At 35.1% G+C, this 21,161-nt stretch overlaps 2 long non-coding RNA genes across 2 annotated transcripts in view; one reads left to right on the top strand and one right to left on the bottom strand.

Moving 5' to 3' along the window:
• Positions 1-21,161, top strand: part of LOC125160323 (uncharacterized) — a 121,248-nt gene that overhangs the window by 3,943 nt on the left and 96,144 nt on the right. The window lies entirely within an intron of this gene.
• Positions 18,397-21,161, bottom strand: part of LOC125160321 (uncharacterized) — a 31,842-nt gene continuing 29,077 nt past the window's right edge. Inside the window, exon 2 of the long non-coding RNA XR_007150210.1 lies at positions 18,397-18,652. This is a non-coding gene — a long non-coding RNA (uncharacterized LOC125160321). The remainder of the gene's footprint in view (positions 18,653-21,161) is intronic.

The raw sequence follows: 21,161 nt of genomic DNA on the forward strand, positions 1-21,161 counted from the left end.
GCAAAGAACCATCCCTGGTTTCATTGACCTGTTCTATTGTTTTTTAGTTTCTATTTTGTTTATTTCTGCTGTAATCTGTTTTATTCCCTTCATTCTACTGGTTTGGAGTGTTTCTTGCTCTTCTTTTTCTAGCTTCTTTAGTTGTAAAGTTAGGTTGTTTATTTGAGATTTTTCTTGCTTCTTGGGGCAGACCTGTATCACTATAAACTTCCCTCTTAGAACCACTTTTGCTGTGTCCCAAAGATTTTGGACTGTTGTGTTTTCATTTTCATTTGTCTCCACATATTTTTTGATTTCCTCTTTGATATCTTGGTTGACCCGTTTCTTGCTTGGTAACATGTTTTAGCCTCTATGTATTTGTGTTATATCCAGATTTTTCTTGTGGTTGATTTCTAGTTTCATAGCATTGTGGTCAGAAAAAATGCATGATATGCCTTAGATCTTTTCGAATTTGTTGCAACTTGTTTTGTAGCCTAATATGTGATCCATTCTGGAGAATGTTCCATGTACACTTGAAAAGAATGTGTTTTCTGCTGTTTTAGAATGGAATGTTTTGACTATGTCTGTTAGATTCATCTGATCCAGTGTGGCATTCAAAGCCACTGTTTCCTGGTTGATTTTCTTTTTAGATGACCTATCCATTGTTGTAAGTGGGGTGTTAAAGTCCCCTATTATTATTGTATTATAATTGATTACTTCTTTTAGTTTATTATTAGCTGCTTTAAGTATTTGGGTGCTTCCATATTGGGTGTATATGTACAATTGTTATATCTTCTTTTTGGATTGTTTCCTTTATGCTTATTTGTGTCCTTCTGTGTCTCTTGTTAGAGTCTTTGTTTTAAAGTCTATTTTGTCTGATATAAATATGGATATCCTGGATTTCTTTTCACATTTATAAATGCCTTTCCATCCCTTCACTTTCAGTCTATATGTGTCTTTAGGTCTGAAAAGAGTCTCTTTTAGCCTGCATATATATGGCTTTTACTTTTTGTTCATTCTGTCACCTGTCATTTTATTCTTTTTAGGTAATATTCTTTTTTTCTGCTTTTTAATTTTTGTTTTTAAAATTTACACCCAAATTACTTAGCATATAGTGCAACAATGATTTCTGGAGTAGATTCCTAGTGCCCCTTACCCGTTTAGCCCATCCCCCCTCCCACAACCCCTCCAGCAATCCTCAGTTTGTTCTCCATATATAAGAGTCTCTTCTGTTTTGTCCCCCTCTCTGTTTTTATATTATTTTTGTTTCCCTTCCCTTATGTTCATCTCTTTTGTCTCTTAAAGTCTTCATATGAGTGAAGTCATATGATTTTTGTCTTTCTCTGACTAATTTCACTTAGCATAATACCCTCCAGTTCCATCCACGTAGTTGCAAATGGCAAGATTTCATTCTTTTTGATTGCCGAGTAATACTCCATTGTATATATATACACCACTTCTTCTTTATCCATTCATCCATCAATGGACATTTGGGCTCTTTCCATACTTTGGCTATTGTTGATAGTGCTGCTATAAACATTGTGGAGCATGTGTCCCTTCGAAACAGCACACCTGTATCCTGTGGATAAATGCCTAGTAGTGCAATTGGTGGGTTGTAGGGTAGTTCTATTTTTAGTTTTTTGAGGAACCTCCATACTGTTTTCCACAGTGGCTGCACCAGCTTGCATTGCCACCAACGATGCAAAAGAGATCCTCTTTCTCCGCATCCTCACCAACATCTGTTGTTGCCTGAGTTGTTAATGTTAGCCATTCTGACAGGTGTAAGGTGGTATCTCATTGTGGTTTTGATTTGTATTTCCCTGATAATGAGTGATGTGGAGCATTTTTTCATGTGTCAGTTGGCCATCTGGGTGTCTTCCTTGGAGGAGTGTCTATTCATGTCTTTTGCCCATTTCTTCACTGGATTATTTGTTTTTTGGGTGTTGAATTTTTGGGTGTTGAGATAGATTTTGGATACTAACCCTTTATCTGATATGTCATTTGCAAATATCTTCTCCCATTCTGTCAGTTGTCTTTTAGTTTTGCTGATTGTTTCCTTCACTGTGTAGAGCTTTTTATTTTGATGAGGTCTCAGTAGTTCATTTTTGCTTTTGTTTCCCTTGCCTCTGGAGATGTGTTGAGTAAGAAGTTGCTACGGGCAAGATCATAGAGGTTTTTGCCTGCTTTCTCCTCGAGGATTTTGATGGTTTCCTGTCTTACATTGAGATCTTTCATCCATTTTGAGTTTATTTTTGTGTATGGTGTAAGAAGGTGGTCCAGGTTCATTCTTCTGCATGTCACTGTCCAGTTTTCCCAGCACCACTTGCTGAAGAGACTGTCTTTATTCCATTGGATATTCTTTCCTGCTTTGTCAAAGATTAGTTGGCCATATGTTTGTGGGTCAATTTCTGGGTTCTCTATTCTGTTCCATTGATCTGAGTGTCTGTTCTTGTGCCAGTACCCTACTGTTTTGATGATTACAGCTTTGTAGTATAACTTGAAGTCCAGGATTGTGATGCCTCCTGCTTTGGCTTTCTTTTTCAAGATTGCTTTGGCTATTCAGGGTCTTTTCTGGTTCCATACAAATTTTAGGATTGTTTGTTCTAGCTCTGTGAAGAATGCTAGTGTTACTTTGATAGGGGTTGCATTGAATATCTAGATTGCTTTGGGTAGTATGGACATTTTAACAATATTTGTTCTTCCCATTCAGAAGCATGGAATATTTTCCCATTTTTTTGTGTCTTCTTCAATTTCTTTCATAAGCTTTCTATAGTTTTCAGTGTATAGATTTTTCGCCTCTTTGGTTAGATCTATTCCTAGGTATTTTATAATTTTTTGCGCAACTGTAAATGGGATCGATTCCTTGATTTCTTTTTCTGTCGCTTCATTGTTGGTGTATAGGAATGCAACCGATTTCTGTGCATTGATTTTATATCCTGAAACTTTGCTGAATTCATGAATCAGTTCTAGCAGTTTCTTGGTAGAATCTTTAGGGTTTTCCATATAGAGTATCATATCATCTGCAAAGAGTGAAAGTTTTTCCTCCTCCTGTCCAATTTGGATGCCTTTTATTTCTTTGTGTTGTCTGATTGCAGAGGCTAATACTTCCAATACTGTGTTGAATAACAGTGGTGAGAGTGGACATCCCTGTCTTGTTCTTGACCTTAGGGGGAAAGCTCTCAGTTTTTCCCCATTGAGGATGATATTAGCGTTGGGTCGTTCATATATGGCTTTTATGATCTCGAGGTATGCTCCTCCTATCCCTACTTTCTTGAGGGTTTTTATCAAGAAAGGATGCTGTATTTTGTCAAATGCTTTCTCTGCATCTGTTGAGAGGACCATATGGTTCTTGTCCTTTCTTTTATTGATGTGATGAATCACATTAATTGTTTTGCAGGTATTGAAGCAGCCCTGCATCCCAGGTATAAATCCCACTTGGTCGCAGTGAATAATTTTTTTAATGAATTGTTGGATCTGGTTGGCTAATATCTTGTTGAGGATTTTTGCACCCATGTTAATCAGGGAAATTGGTCTATAGTTCTTTTTTAGGGGGCTCTCTGTCTGGTTTTGGAATCAAGGTACTGCTGGCTTCATAGAAAGAGTTTGGAAGTTTTCCTTCCATTTCTATTTTTTGGTACAGCTTCAAGAGAATAGGTGTTAACTCTTCCTTAAATGTTTGGTAGAATTCCCCTGGAAAGCTATCTGGCCCTGGACTTTTGTTTTTTGGGGAGAATTTTGATTACTAATTTGATTTCTTTACTGGTTATGGGTGTCACCCTGTCTTTGACCTGGAGTATTTAGTCCATTTACATTTTGTTACATGTGTTTGGTTGTTTTGTTGGCTTTCTTTAGTAATGTACTCAGATTCCTTTCTCTTTACTTTTTGCATATATATTACTATTTTTTTAATTTGTGGATTTTTATTAGGTTTATATGTAACATCTCTGCATATAGCAGTGCATTTTAAATTGATAGTTGGTTAAATTTGAACTCATTCTTTACTCCTCTGCCCTCCATGTTTTAGGTATATGGTGAAATATTTTATATACTTTTATTTTGTGACTCCCTTGACTGATTTTTATAGATATACACCCTTATTCTGCTTTTGTCCTAGTTTTCTTAATCCCCCTACTTATTGTCTTTCCTTTCCACTCAGAGTCCTCTTTAACATTTCTTCTATGGCTTGTTTAGTGGTCATGAATTACTTTTGTTTGTCTGGGAAACTCTTTACCTTTCCTTCTATTCTGAATACTAGGCTTGCTGGATAGAGTATTCTTGGCTGCATGTTTTTTCTGTTTAGCAGCTTGAATATATCATACCCCTCCCTTCTTGCCTTCAAAGTTTCTGCTGAAAAATCTACTGATAGCCTTTTGGGGTTTCCCTTGTATGTAATCGTTTTCTTTTCTCTTGCTGCTTTTAACATTCTCTCTTTATCACTGCTTTTTGCCATTTTAATTACTGTGTATCTTGGTGTATATCTGTTTGGGTTGATTTTATTGGGAGCTTTCTGTGGCTCTTGGATTTGGATTTCTATTTCCTTTCCCCGATTCAAGAAGTTTTTAGGGGAGCCTTGGTGGCTCAGTCAGTTAACTATCTGACATCGGCACAGGTCATGATCTCATGGTTCATGGGTTTCAGCCCTGTGTCAAGCTCTGTGCTGACAGCTCAGAGCCTGGAGCCTACTTTGGATTCTATCTCCCTCTCTCTGTGCCTCTCCCCGACTTGTACTTTTTTTCTCTCTTTCTCTCTCAAAAATAAACATAAAAAATTAAAAAGTTTCTAGCTATAATTTCTTCAAGTAAAAGTTTTACCTTCTTTTCTCTTTTTTCTTCTTCTGGGACTCCTATAATGTGAATGTTATTACACTTGATGATATCACTGTGTTCCTTAAGTCTATTATCATTTTTATTATTTATTTATTTATTTATTATTTATTTATTTATTATTTTATCATTATTTTTTCTCCCATGTTCAGCTTGATTGCTTTACATTACTCTATTATCTAGGTCACTGATCTGTTCTTCTGTTTTCTCTAGTCTACTATTTATTCCATTTAGTGTATTTTTAATGAATTCTTCATCTCTGATTGGTTCTTTTTTATGTTTTATGTCTCCTTGTTAAGGGTCTCACTGAAGTACCCCACTCTTTTCTCAAGTCAAATGAGTATCTTTATGACCATTACTTTAAATTCTCCCTCAGGAATATTACTTATCTCCACTTCATGTAGGTCTCTTGCTGTGATTTTGTCCTATTCTTTCATTTGGGACATATTCCTTTGTCTCCTCATTTTGTTTAACTCTTGGTTTCTCTTTCTATGTCTTTAGAAAGTCATCTATGTCTCTTGCTGTTGGAAGTAGTGGCTTTATGAAGAAGAGGTCCTGTAGTGCCCTGGAGTGCAATGTTCTCTGTTCACTAATACCTGGTGTTTTAGGGGTATCTTCTGGTGTGTTGTATATACCCTGCTGCTGTGGCTGGTCCACTTTGTCTTCAGTCCAGTCATCTGCAATGGCTCTCTGCCTGCTGTGGGCAGGGTTTGGTCCTTTTGTTAATAGGCCCATCTGGGATGGCTTTGAGCTTGAGTTGAGTCAGACTGGGTGTTTGCCATAGGTGTAGTACTGCCATAGGTGCAGTACTGCTGAACTGTTTTGTCTTCTGACATATTTTCATTGTTGGGTGGGCCCTGTATTCAGAGCAGATGTCTACTGCAGCCACTTTTGGGGCTACAGTCAGTCTGGTGTGTATGTTTATCTTCCCCTCTCCCCAGGATAGGAGTCCCTTTGGAGTGGTACTGGCCCCTGTCAGGACTGTGTGCACACCACCAGCTTGTGGCACTACTTTGGATGGGCTCAAGCCAAGAGAATATTGGAGGGGGTGGATCTGTAGAAGTGCACACAGTTTCACTTTCTTAAGTGTGTGTTTTGAAGACTGGAAGATTTTACTTTTATAAAGTCTAATTCATCATTTTTTTCTTTTGTGATTACAGACTTTTTGTGTTTACTTTATGAAATATCTTCTGATACAAAAAACACAAAGTTTTTCACTTTTTTCTTCTTAAAACTTTATAGTTTTAATTTTTAAATTTGGGGGAATGCTCATTTGGGGCTTATTTTTTGTGTATGGTCAGAAGTGGGGGTTGAGGCTCATCTTTCTTTTTTTCCTATACAGATATCCAATTCTAGCTCCATTTATTGAAAGAATTGTAATTTAACCATTGAATTATGTTGGCACTTTTGTCAGCAATCTGTAGATCAGGTATGTGTGGGTCAGTTTGTGGACTATTTTATGCCATTAATTTATGTCTATGTTTATGCCATATTACACTGTCTTCATTACTATAACTTTATAATAAGTCTTGAAATCAAATAGTGTAAGGCTTCCAGATTTGATTTTATAAAGTATTTTTCATTATTTGAGATCTTAGGATTTCCATATAATTTTTAAGACTTTTTTTTAAAGACTTTGTTGTTTTAGAGCAGTTTTAAGTTCACAACAATATTGAGCAGAAGGTACACAAATTCTCCCTGCCTCAACATGTACTAAGCCTTCTGCATTAACAACATCCCCAGAGTGGTACATTTATTATACTTGGTGAGCTTATAATGATACATCATAATACATATATTGATACATACAAAGTCCATAGCTTACCTTAAGGTTCACTCTTAGTAATGTACATTCCATGTATTTGGACAAATGTATAATGACATGTTTCATCATTCTAGTATCATAAAGGATATTTTCACAGTTCTAAAAATCTATGCTCCACCTATTCATCTCTCCCCCTAGTCCCCAGTTCTTGGCAACTGCTGATCTTTCTACTGTCCCTATGGTTTTGTTTTTTCCAGAATGTCATATAGTTTTGCAGTGTGTAGCCTTTTCAGATTAGAATCATACAATATGTAGCATTTTTAGATTCACTTCTTTCATTTAGTAATATGCATTTAAGGTTTATCCATATCTTTTCATGGCTTTATATGTAATTTTTTTTTTTAGCAAGGAATAATATTCTATTATCTGAACGTTCCACAGTTTATCAATTCCTTTACTGAAGGAAATCTTAGTTGCTTCTAGGTTTTGACAATTATGAGTAAAGCAGCTATAAACATCTGTGGGCAGGTTTTTTTGTGTGGACATAAATTTTCAACACCTTTGGGTAATTAACAAAGAGTGTGAGTGCTAGGTTGTATAGTAAGAGTATATTTAATTTTTTGAGAAATCAGCAATGTGTCTTCTAAAATGGCTATACCATTTTGCATTCTCACCAGCAATGAATAAAAATTTCTGTTACTGTTTCCTTTCTGATTTTATCCTGTGAAAAAAATTGTGGAGAATGGATATAATTTCATCCTTAAATGTTTGATAGGTATCACCAGTGAGCCCATTTGGGTTGGGCTTTTGGTTTGGGAAGGTTATTAATAATTGACTCAATATCTTTAATAGATATAGCCTTATTCAGATTATCTATTTCTTCTTGTTTGACTTTTGGGCACATTGTGTCTTTTAAGTAATTGGTCCATTTCATCTGGGTTATTAAATTTGTGTAAATAGCATAGTATTTCTTTCTTATTCTTTTAATGTCCATAGGATCTGTAATTGTGTGTCCTTTTTTATTTCTTTTTTTTAAATTGTATTAAAATTTTTTAATGTTTATTTATTTTTGAGAGAGATAGAGAGAGAGAGGAGAGAGAATGAGAGTGGGGGGAAGGGCAGAGAGAGAGGAAGACACAGAATTCAAAGCTGTGTCTCAGAGCAGCTGTGACACAGCTGAGCTGTCAGCACAGAACCCCATGTGGGGCTTGAACTCACTAACTGCAAGATCATGACATGAGCCGAAGTTGGACACTTAACTGACTGAGCCACCCAGGTGCCCCTGATTTCTGACATTAGTGATTTGTGTCCTCATTTTTTCTTAGTTAGTCTGTGTAAAAATTTATTGATTTTATTGTTTTCAAAGAACGAGCTTTTAGCTTCATTGATTTTCTGTATTGAATTCTTGTTTTTAATTACATTGATGTAGGATCTAATTCTTACTATTTCTTTTCTTGTGCTTACATTGGATTTAATTTGCTCTTCACTTTCTAGTTTCCTAATGTGGAAACTTAGATTATTAATTTTAGATCTTTCTTGCTTTCTAATACAGGCATTCCATGCTATAAAACCAATCACTGCTTTTGCTGCACCCCACAAATTTTGAGGAGTTGTATTTTTTTTCCATTTAGTTCAAAATATTTTAAAATTTCTCTTGAGATTTATTCTTTGATTTATGTGTTGTTTAGAAGTATGTTGTTTCATATTCATGTATTTGGGGATTTTCTAGCTATCTTTTTGTTACTGCTCACATAAATTTTTAAATTACTTTCTCAATTTCTTTTAAAAGTCTGCTGGGATTCTGATTGTCATTAGGTTTCAATCTATAGATCAGTTTGGGGAAAATTGACACCTAAAGTAAAATTGAGTCTCTCAGTGTGTGAACATGGCACATCTCTCCATTTACTCAAGTTTTCTGTAATTTCCTACAAAAAAGTTTATAGTTTTCAATGTGCAGGTCTTACATATGTTTTGTTAATTTTACTGTTTAATATTTTATGGTTTTTAGTGTTTTTCTTATTGGTATTGTTTTAAATTTTAAAATTGTCTTAAATTTTACTTTCTAATTATGCATTAATATTCTGACCCACCTTTCTCACTGAGTGTAAGAAAAGTCATTTCAACTGAATATCTGTACCAAAAATTTTTACAGTTATTACAAGAAAAAACAGTATAGTGAGCAGAATAACATTTCTATAGGTAAGAAGGCAATATTTGGGACATATTTATATTAAAAATTAATCATTATCTGAAATTCAAATTTAACTGAGCATCCTACATTTTATCTGGCAGCCGTAAGCAGACTATTATTTTACATTGTGTTGAGATATTAACCAAGGTACCTAGACAAGAGAAAATAATTAAAAGCATATGAATTTGAAAGAAGAAAAATGATCTTTATTTCAAATGATATTATTTTATATCTGGAAAGCCCAAAACGTTAGTGGGAAAACTAACACAAGTTAATAAGAGAATTTAGTGAAGTAGTAGGTTACAAAATCAAAATTAAAAAACAGTAACTTTATTATGTACAGAAAGAAGCCATTTAGAAGATGTAATAGAAGGGAATATACCATTTATTATATCCAAAATAAAATATCTAGGCATAAAATTGAGAAGAAATACCTAAAACATTTAATGAAGAAAACTATAAAAATAGTCCTGAAAGACCCAAAAATTACCTCAAACATGTGGAAAGTTTTACCATATACTTGGATAGAAAGAGGAAACAACATAAAGATGTCAAGTTAATTTATAAATTTAACAGAATTCCAATAAACTACTATCAAGCTTTTTTCCCCTGGGGGATAATCCCCTGGGATTATAAAGTTCATTTAAATGAATAGTCAAATCACTGGAAACGGAGAGCAATAGGGATAAAATAGGCCTACTTGATATTAAAACATAATTAAAACAGTGTGATCATGGTACCCGAATACACAGAGAGAACAATAGAAAACCCACAAGTAAACTTAACAGCATATGGCAACACTATAGGTTGCACTTTTAGTAAGTGGTATTGAGATAAACTGGGTAACCATGGTAAGTATATGAAATCGAATATATTCCTAATACTGAATATTATGATAAATTTCAAGTGGTTTAGAGATTTAAATATTAAAATAAAAGAAATCATATGAGTAGTAGGAGACATATGAGTAAAATCCTCATGAAATCCAAAAGGGAGAAGATTGTTTAATCTGGTAAAAGACTTGCATGGCAAAAACAAAACAAAAAGAATATTTTTACCGTATATAAAAGGACAAAGGACAATTTTTTTAAATTGCAACTTTTATCACAGATCTAGTATTAATATGTAAATAGCATCTGATATGGAAAAGAAAAAGACTAGCAAATCTATAGAAAAATGGGTTAGTAATTTGAGTAGTCAATTCAAGAAAAGTACTGCAAATGGTCCTTAACTATGAAGATGATGCTTCACTTCATTTCTCATTTACAACAAGAGAAAAATGCAAGTTAAAACAGCCTAAAACAAAATTCTGATCTACCATATTGGCAAAGATTCCAAAGTTTAACAACCTATACTATTGGCAAAGCTATGGGCAAATGAGTGTTGTTATATATTGCTGATAGAATTCAAACTAATACAATAATTTGAAGGGGAGTTTGTCAACATCTAGCAAAATTATGTATGTATACCTTGATCCAACAATCTAACTTATAGAGCTCTAGAAGGAATAGTAACAAAACACAGTAGTAAAAATTTTACAGTAGTAAAAATATGTAAAGCATAAGCAAAAAGATCTTCATTTCAGCATTATTCATGATAGCAAAAGAAATTTCCAAATGTTCATCAGTAGACCACTTGTAGGCACTGCACAATAAATTATCATGCAGCTGTAAAGGTAGTGAGTATTATCTTCTGCAGAGGATCTCCAGCATGTGTAGTGTAAATGAGAAAAGTAAGGTGCAGAAAAAGTGTGCATTGTATGTTACTATTTTTATTTATTTATTTGTTTGTTTATTTATTTATTCATTTATCTATTTATTTATTTTAACGTTTATTTATTTTTGAGAGAGAGAGAAAGAGAGTGGGGGAGAGGTAGTGAGAGGGGGACAGAGGATCCAGAGCTGGCTCTTTACTGACAGCAGCAAGCCCAATGTGGGGCTCGAACTCAGGAATTCATGAGATCGGGACCTGAGCCGAAGTTGGATGCTCAAACAATTGAGCCGCCCAGGTGCCCCTGTACGTTACTGTTTTTTTTAAGGGGAGGATATAGGAATATACATATGTTTGTATATGTTTGTGTATATGTATATATTTGTATATATACACACATATATGTTTTGTATATATTGTATATATATTGCATATATTTGTATATATATTTTGTATATATATGTGTGTATATATGTATATATTTTTAATAGAAGGATAAGAAATATTGATTATTCTTTGGGAGAAAAAGTAAACAATATGAAGGAGACAGAGATAGAAGCTAGACTTCTCTGATCATACTTTGATTTACAGTTTTGAGTTTGTATCATTGTAAATATTTTATATAATTATAAACAAAATGAAATTAAAAATGATCCTAAAAACCAGAAGCAAAATAAAACAAATGTCTAAATGTATGGAGGTGGTGGCAAAACCACAAAGAAGAGAATTATTTCAATTATATGTATATGTTGTAGATAATTAAATTAAAGTTGACTGTATATTCCTAGTGGAGTGTATTTAAAACAAAAAACAGAAAAGACAAAATAATCTTTTTGGTAAACATTGTTATTGGTGACGTAGGCATTTTTCTGAGACTGGAGAGTGTGTATTGTAGAATAAAGTTAATGGGATATAATAAATAATGGGATGTTGAGGCTGGGATATTTTGTATAGAAGGAAGGAGATACAGATTAAAGACTTATGAGATTAATAAAAGTCTTGTAGCCCTGAATTTGAATTGGAAGTATCAATATGAACATGTGCTCTATACCATTATTTAAAAAAAAAAACATTTTATAGCCCCTTTCACTAAAAAGGGCTGGGTTCATGACCTGAAAAACAGTCATGAACCCAGAGCAATGAATACCTTTAGAATTCTGATTGTAGATGTAAGATGTAGATTCTGTAAGATGTAGATTCTCTACATCTTATTCCCACTAAAAGAAACTAGAACTTGATGCAGAAATGGCAGATTGCAGAATCTTGGGCAGAAAATTTATGGGATAAGACTGAAACATCTTGTCATATCAAAAAGTAAGATAAATGCCAAAGACAACTAGTGTAGTGACAGAAGGATGTAGCACTTATCTTGAACAGAGTCTTTTTGGACAAAATATGGAATACCTTCAACATCACTAGGAAAATAATTGCAGTGATTTGAAGCACATCAAATAGGTTTAAATCTATGAGTTTATAGTGATAAAAAGAAATTACTGGTCACTTTTGGAGAATTCTAGGTAATCAACTCGTTATTCCAAAACAATAGCTAATAAAGGAAAAGTATCAAATATTTACTCTTATTTTCCCATTCAAATTGTATCCCTGAGTAACTAAATATTTGATGAGGGGAAATGTGTACTTATAAGAGTATTCCAGCTAGTAAATGAAGAAGGAAGAATTAGAGTATCACTGTTTTTCAGTCCTAATAAATTAATGGATTTCAGCAGTGATCATCATTAGTTGCTGACATCCTATATAAAAAAAATCAATCAGGTATTATGCACCTCCTAATGAAAGTACATGACATCGCTTATGAACTAGCTTTGCTAATAAATCAAAAAGCCTCTAGATCTAACAAACAATCTACAGGAGATATTAGAAGCAGAAGAACGTTTGAATTACACCATGGGGATGCAATCAGCAAAATTTATACTGTGGGATACTCCACAAGGGAATTAAAAAACCATTTCTTGAGCAAATAAATATAAAGGAAAAAAAAGAGAGATAAGTACATATCAATCAATTACAATACATTGACTTTATTAGGATCCTGATTCTAACATAAAAAACTGTAGGGAAAAGTGGAGAGAAAATGAAAGCGATCCAGACAGAAAGAGACACACATTTATAGAAATTGGACACTTACACAAATTTCAATATTGCCTAAATATTTGATAATATTAAGTAATTATTATAGACTGGAAGCAAGACACCCTAGTAGCAATAAGCATATCTAGTTAGTGTCTAGATCATGGTTTCTAAATATCATTCTTTACTCAAAAAAATGGCTGATTCAGGTTTGGTACAGGGAAAATATAAAAAAGTCTAGCACTAAAAGACAAGAAATTTCAAAGACTAAGAGTACATTTCAAAAAGAACACAGAAGCTGTTGGGAATTAGGCAAAGGTCATCAATAGAGGCTATAACTATTGGATTAAAGGTTGTTGGGGAATAGAATATTCATGCCATAGTGAAGTAACTTCACAGAGATCAACTTCTAATTACAAAAAGGAGAAGTGTACCTTCAGCAAGTGATCAAATGTATTATTACCTGTAGAGGTACTGCTACCAATGACAATAATATTGCAACCTGATAATGATGCAATAAGAAGTACATATTACTTTCCTAGTGTTCTTGGGAAGAAAAGTTATGACTAAATCTAATAGTGAGAAAATAATCAGACAACTTCATAATATAATGGCCTGGACCCTTCATAAAAAATCAATGTCATGAAAAACACAAGAAAAAAGCTGTTCTAAATTAAAAGAGACCAAAGACACAAAACAAGCAAATGCAATGTGTGAAACTTAATTTGGATTCTGCATGTGGGAAAAGGTGGTATAGCAGACATAATGGAGGCTTCTGGGATTATTTAAATGAGGGCAGCATTTAAATTATTACGAGATTATTGAGTTACTATCAATTTTGTAGGTATGATAATGGTGTTGTGGTTATATAGGAAAATATCTGTATTCTTAGGAGATTCCTGCTGGAGTATTTAGGGGCGAAGTGTTGGCAACGTACTTTCAAATGGTTTGTAAAACATACACACGGATGTGTATATGTATTGAGGAGAATAAAAAATGTGGCAAGGTATTAAAACTGGTGAAACTTGGTGAAGGTATACAGGTGTTTATAGTAATTTGGATTTGTCTTTTTTATATAGATTTGAACATTTTTCTATTAAAAATTTGAAAAAATTAAATAAAAACAAATTATTACTTATGTATTTTAAGAATGGTATGTTTGCTTAAAGCTTATTAAGATGCATTATTTTAAATCTTTTAATATAGGGCCAAGTACTTCTCTTTAAGTAGGGCATAGCTAATTGGAGTTCTGAATCTATCTTGCGTAAGTCACAACATTATTATAAGAATGCCCATTTTCAGTTACTGTGAAACTAAGTAAAGTCAATTGCAAAGCAATGAGACAAAACTCTTCTGAATTTCTTTTATTTTTTCCTTTAGTATTTTACCTTGATCTCTTCTACAATACACTTTTATTTGAATCTTTCCAAGGCATTTAGCCTGGTTTTTGTAGAAGCAACCCTTCCTTCTCGCATTTATATTTCATTAATTTACATGATATGTAATTAAATGTTATAAGTAAAACAACAACTGTAACTGATATTAGCAAGTTTGGGGACAAATACACTTAACTCTTGGTAAATATACAACTCAAGTTGTTGGGAATTGAAAAAGTACATGGATGTACAAAAGAATAGCCTACCAGTTATAATGGTTTTTTTTTTTATATATATATATATATATATATATGCTGTAGTATCAGCTGGGATATTTCACAATGACGCTGTAGATCGTTGGTTAATCTGGTAAACTGCTTGAGTGGAGATTGGTTAGAGAGGGTGTACTGTAGTGAAACACTCACCAAGCCTGTGCTGCAAACGGGATTCAATATTGGTCACACATGGTTAAGCTCTGTCCATAGTCATTGTCTGGTGACATTCGTTTATGAATAATCTCTTCTGACTAGATTACTGTCAAGGCCCTTCCCTCAGTCAAACTAAATAAAACGGCTTCAGACTTTGCTCCGGTCCCAAAGGAGCACAGTTAGGTCACTTTTCTTTCCTTTTATCCTGTAACCCACACTTATCCCCAATAATGTGAAGCTATTCAGTTAGAAATTATGTTACTCAGGTTCTGTTTCAGTGTCAGCTGGGAGTGTCACATAGAACCATGGGTGTTAGACTTGGTAGTAGAGGTACTTGTTGATTGTTTCTGAGGCAATGCCAATGAAATTCTGAGTCTAAAGCAGAACGGAAGGTTACAGCTCCCACCCTGAAGTTCCCCAAGAGGTGAAGCTAATTGTGAAGGGAGTGTTGATTTTCCTACTTCACCATCCCTTCTGAGAGGAAGAGGAGAAAGTTCTCCTCCTTTGTGAGCCCTGAGAACACTATCGTCCGAAAGATGAGTGTCTCTTTCTTGTAAGTGGCGTGCTAGACAGCTGCATTGGATACCTGTGTCTGTTCATTGAATTCACTGCTCAGTTCTCTGAGGAGGTAAGGAAGAGAAAACTGTTGAGGAAAGCTTTCAGCAGATTTGTAAGAGCCAGCATTTCATGCCTTTAGAGCTCAGAGCATTTAACTGCTACTCTTCCCCTGGGGGCCCTTTTCAGGTTCTGGCTTTTTCAGGCGAAGCAAGAGACCCTAATTATTTCACTTTCAATCAATTCTGAAGCCTCAAAGACCAAAATTGTCTCTTCAGATCCACTCAGATGCCAAAGAGAGGTGTGGAAAAGAAATTGCTGCCCATCTACCAGCAGCTGTAGACCTCTAAGCCACCTCTTGCTTTCATTTTCTGTGTGGTCGTCAGGAATTGTTGTTAACACTCAAATAAGTAAAAATAAAATGTTTCAACGGATACCTTGAGAATACAGAAAAAGCTATAGACACTGTGGCAGGATTTACTACTATTCATTGACCAGTTCACTTTGCCCTATACAAGGGAGAATTATACAGGACTTGTCTTTGGCCAGTGAAATGTAGTGGAAGTATTTAATTTCCAGTTTTTGAATCTCCACTTCTTTCTTCTCCAAAGTGTTGAAAATAACATCATCATGAAACCTTTGTAAATAAACCACCCAAACTTCATCTAAATGTATTATCCATTTAGACATACCTCAATTTGCTTATTATTATTTTTTTCAGAAAAAAATATAAATGGAATTTTAAAAAGATTCGTATGCCCAAAGAAAGTCTTAGGGAATTCTTTTGTGTGTCAAATATGTCAGTATGTTTTTTTTTTACATTTTCATACCTTGACTGTGTAAAGCAAAGTACACCACGTATTCTTCTTTTCTTAGCTACTTTTGTAGATTTGTTTTCTAGATGTTTTGTTATTTCACTCATAAAACAAATGCTTACCAAACACCTGTAACATTCAACATGTTGTGCCAAGTCCTGGGTGTACATGTTTATGTGTAACTGTAGTTGTACCTGAGTATTGTGTGTTAGTTTTGCTGTTACGGACTGAATTGTCGCCCTGCAGGATTCATATGTTGAAGCACTAACCTTTGATGTGACTGTATTTGGAAGGACTTTTAGGAGGTAATTAAGGTTAAATGAGGTCATAAGGATAGGATGGTAGCCTTATAAAAAGACAAAGAGATCTCTCTCCATCTCTCATGTTCTCTACATGCACATACTGAGGAAAGGTCATGTCAGCACACAGTGAGAAGGCAGCAGGCCAGGAAGTCTGCAAGCTTGGAAGAAGGTTTTCATCACAACCCAACCATGCTTGCACCCTGATCTTGAACTTGCAACCTCCAGAACTGTGAGGAAATAAAGTTCTATTGTTTAAGCCACCTAATCTATGGTGTTTTCTTATGACAGCCTGAGCTGACTGAAACATTTGCCATATCCAGAATTTTGTAACTAGAATATCTGTGAACCTTATAAGAAATAAATCAAGGGCAACAGAATAACATAGAACTGTACTTTGTATGGCTAACTATAAACTTATGAAATTTGTAATACTAAGCTATTAAAGGGAGAAAACTAAAAGTCTAAAGAAAAGACAGATAAATTCGTGAAAGTCAGATTCATATTGACATAGTAAGGGAAACCAAGATTCTAAACTTGAGAAGGACAAAATAGGGAAGAACAAATCAGTCATTTTTTACCAAACAAGTGCTCAGGCATGTCCTTAGACAATATATCTCACAGTGTGGTTTCAAACTACCTGCATCAGAATTATGTGGGTGTGCCTATTGGATATCCAGATCTCAGGACCATGCTGAAGTCATGTTCAGTTTCTCTAAGGTGAAGTCTCAGAATGTTCATTTTAAACAAGTTCTCTAAGTGATCTTTAGGCATACTGAAGTCTGAGATACCCTATTCAGGCATTGTGGGGCGGCATAAAAAATGTTAGTCTTTGTCCCCACACTGAGATGCCTACAGATACATGAAATAATGGAGGAATCAAGGTGGTTGTGATCAAGTACTCAAATTTATGATACAGAGTATAAACCTATAGTGTTTGTAGAAGAAGAGGACAACAGAGAACAGGAAGTAGCTACTAGAGATCTGTTTCCAGCACCCTGAGAACCTAAGAGGGAGCAATGGGACAGTACACCGGGGGAATCAAGGAGGCCTTAGAAAGGAAGGAACATGCCATCATCTGGAGAATAAATAAGCTTTCTCCCTTCAACACTTTTTAGAAAAAGACAATAACGGAATAAAACACAGTTTTTATTTCACAAGGACAGAGAGCACAGAGAGGAGATAGGAGTAGATGAAACAAACATTTTTGGAAGACAGAAAGCAGATGAAGAGTGATTAGACTAGAAGTATGCCAGTGACCCCTGGACAGCCTCTGGAGTCTGAGCTCTTGGAAGCATCAAGTACTGCAGAGAGTGGGGGAGAGAGATGTGTAAGGATAGAGAGGGAACATAAGTGGTTGGACCCTGGCAGGAGCAACAGGCTGATTCTCTGGAGGATGCAAACTGGAGGAGGCTTGCCATCAGCATTAAGCAGAGTGAGTGAAGCACAAGGCAAGGACTGCAACAGGGGTTGAGTCAACTTACTGAACAATGAGACTCTCAGTACCTCCTCCTCCCCACTCTGATCTCAGAAATCTGACGGCCAGATGTCTTCCCTCAGGCCCTTCTCAAATCCAAAAATGGATGCTAAAAATTAGTGTAGCAATGCCTTCAGAATGTTAAGAGTATGTGCCCAGTTTCTTAATCAATTAAGAGATTTATCAAGTAGGATAAATGGTAGAATGAAGATATTTTCAGATATAAGAGTACTGAAAACATTTACCTTCTTAAGAAGTAACTGGAGGGTGCTCTTTAACAAAAACAAGGGAACAAACCAAGAAAGGAAATTCGGTATGCATCCCTACAGTGAGACTTAGAGTACAGCTGGCATAGACTGAAACAGACAGGCTGAGGCAAAGGGGACTGAAGGGAAAACATTTGAACTCAGGTCTTCTGAGGTTTTGAATCTTAGGAGCATTCAATATCCTGTAAAGAGTCTGCTAGCAGTGTAGCATCCTTCCATTTTCTTTTTACTTTGCTTGGCCCTATGTGAAATAGATGTTTTTATATTTACCTTCTCATCCTTGTTTCTGGTTTCCATTTTTGGAAAAGATCTAAGAAGCATACCTTTCTTTTAGAAATGATATAATCAAACATTATCAGTGATTGAAGTAATTAGTGTAGTTTTCATATCACCATTTGAGTCAGGTAACCTTAACTAAAAAGTGAAGAAACCAACATTAATATGCAAAAATCTAGGTGATTTTATGTTACCTTTTATTTACAGATATTTTAGGAGTTTACTACAATATTCTCCAGATTGTTCACTAACTTAGTAAATTGGAAGGACTGATTTTCCATTTTTATGGGAAAAAAAACCAATAACCACCATTTACAGCAAAGAATTTGCACTAGGCAATGCCTTAAAATAATTCTGAAATGTATTTATTTACATCTCAAATATGACTTCTTTCTAAAATGTTCAAAGTCTGATTTCCACAGCTGCAATTAAATGACTTTTTAGGATAATGTTTCATTTGGCTGTATTATGTTAATAATCAGCTAGATGATGTATATCTTTTCCATCTTTATGTAACCATGAATTATTCAGAAGTGTTCTCTTGCAAATGCAGAGTAGAGGAATTCAGTTCCTTTTCCCCCAAAAGGGTCAGACATGCTTTAGTCTAGAAGAGAGAGAGAAAAAAAGTAGATTCTTTCTTTTTCATTTTAATCCTTTAAGACTTATCGAAGTGAACAGCAGGAATTTATTTAAATATACAATAATGAGAAAATGCTCACGTAAACTATAATACATCTACTTGACAAAATGATGCAACTCTCAAAAACTAATGGTTGGAAAGACAACATAGCTGTATGGAAAGATGTTTGTATAAAAAATAAGTGAACAAAAACATGATATAAAAATGAATGCACAATGGAATTTCAATTAAAAATAGTCACCAGAAAAAATTCTAGAAGAAAATACAATAGTAATGACAGTCATATTACTATGGTAGGAATATAGGTGATATTTTTCTTCTCTATGTTTTCCAATTTTTTTAATGTTATATTATTTTTATAATGAGAAAAAACAAGCAAACCAGCACACCCTTATTTAATTACTAGTGTTTTTGATAAACCGGGTTGTGTGCTGAGGATATAACAATGAAAACATATGGTTAGTGATATATAAAATATAGCAAGTTTTCCCTGGTGATACTAAAATGTATACATTTAATATAAATTTCATTGAGATCTTATTAAGGAGAAATGTCATTAATTAAATACTCAGTAGGTGCTTTTCATGTGTACCTTGTCCAGTCCACTCAACAATCATATGAAGAAGATGATTCTCTTTTTATGGACAGGAAGTATGTCTCAGAGAAACTATGCAACTTGTTTGAAGTGGTATAGTTAATAATAAGAAATTGAGTCTGGCCCGATTGGAAGTCCATTCTTAGTCATTTAACAATAACTTATTAAGTACTGACTATGTACCAGAAATTGTTTTAGATTAAGAATTTTGAAATGAACACAGCAAAGACCCTGCCCTCATGGACCTTACATTCTAGTGTGAGGAGATATAAATACAAATGAGTGGCAGGAGTTGTATTAGAAGCTGAAAAGTGCTTTAGAGACAAATAAGGCAGATAAAGGGGCTAAGGAGGCAGAGTAGAGAGGGGTTGCAATTTTGAATAGGATGATCAGGAAAGGCCTGACTGAGAAAGCAGTGTTTGAACAGAAGCCTGAAGGAGTTGAGGGAAGGATCCCAACTCTGCAGAAGAGCATTTCAGGCAGAGGAGACAGTAAGTATAATGGGCTTGAGATGAAAGCATGCCTAGAGGAACAGCAAGGACACCAGCGTGACTATAGCTATGGAACAGTGAGTAGAGTGGAACAAAATGAGATAAAGGAAGATAGTAGGGAGCCAGAGACTTTGAACTTTGTAGGGCATTATCAAGACAGGAAACCACTGGAGGGTTTTAAGCAGAGGAGTTGCTTTATTTGACTTAGTTTTCAAAGGATCATTGCAGCTGCCATGTGCAGAAAAGTCTGTAGGGGGATCAGAGTTGAGGCAGGAGACCCTTTGGAGGCTACTGCAGTGAGAGATGATCGTCACTTGTACCAGAATAGGAGTGGGGGGCTGTCAAGAACTGTCAGGGCCTGAGATTTTATCCTACTGCTTATCTGCAAGCTATCAAGTTAGCCAATTTCTTGCATGCTGGCAGAAAATATGAGTTTTATGGATCAGAGACAAAGGACTTTATTTCTCATGACATAGTAGTCAGCCCGTGCTTCATATTTGTTTCATCTCTTTTGTCCACCCTGTCTCATGGGGGGATATAGAGTGGCTCAAGTGAACACTGTATACAATGGGTTTGTGTTACGGCTGAGGGACCCTAAGTTTAGGAAATCCCAATCTTTTATAATGGACGAAAAGCAAACTTGCCTAACCTCTGCTCTCTTTATTAATATTGACAAAAACAAATGTGCCCTCTGTTCCAGAGGGAATACTATCTTCTAAGGCTTTTTGATATCCAAACCTCCTTGGAAATATAGTCTAGAACAAGAGCTACCAGGGCCTTCCCTTGTAAAGTAGGCAAAAATGTTAAAAAAAAAAAACAAAACATGGAGAATTGTCTCCCAACAAGGATGTAGTATGAAGTGGCTGTGTTCTAGAGGTATTTTTTAGTCAGAACCCATATCAGATGTAAGAGAAAGAGACTCCAGAATGACACTATGGTTTTTACCAGGCACTATACTAGATGCTGGGGATATGGTGGCCAATGAGACATTCCAGGTCTTGGCCACCATGGGGCTTACCTTCCTGTAAGAAAGAGAGAGACCCAAAACAGGTATGCATGCCAAATAAGTGTAATGATTGACCTATTTTATATATAGTTTCTGGAAATTTCAGCTGTGCAAAAATATGTAGTTTTATTGAAACCAGATAAAGTTACAAGCAGGATAGAAAGGGGAGAGGTAGATTAGACCCCATAGATGAAGTCAAGTGTGCTTGCTCTTAGAATTAATTTTATCCCGGGGCGCCTGGGTGGCGCAGTTGGTTAAGCGTCCGACTTCAGCCAGGTCACAATCTCGCGGTCCGTGAGCTCGAGCCCCGCGTCAGGCTCTGGGCTGATGGCTCGGAGCCTGGAGCCTGTTTCTGATTCTGTGTCTCCCTCTCTCTCTGCC

This window comes from Prionailurus viverrinus, chromosome A2, assembly GCF_022837055.1.
Source record: "Prionailurus viverrinus isolate Anna chromosome A2, UM_Priviv_1.0, whole genome shotgun sequence".
Taxonomy (NCBI): domain Eukaryota; kingdom Metazoa; phylum Chordata; class Mammalia; order Carnivora; family Felidae; genus Prionailurus; species Prionailurus viverrinus.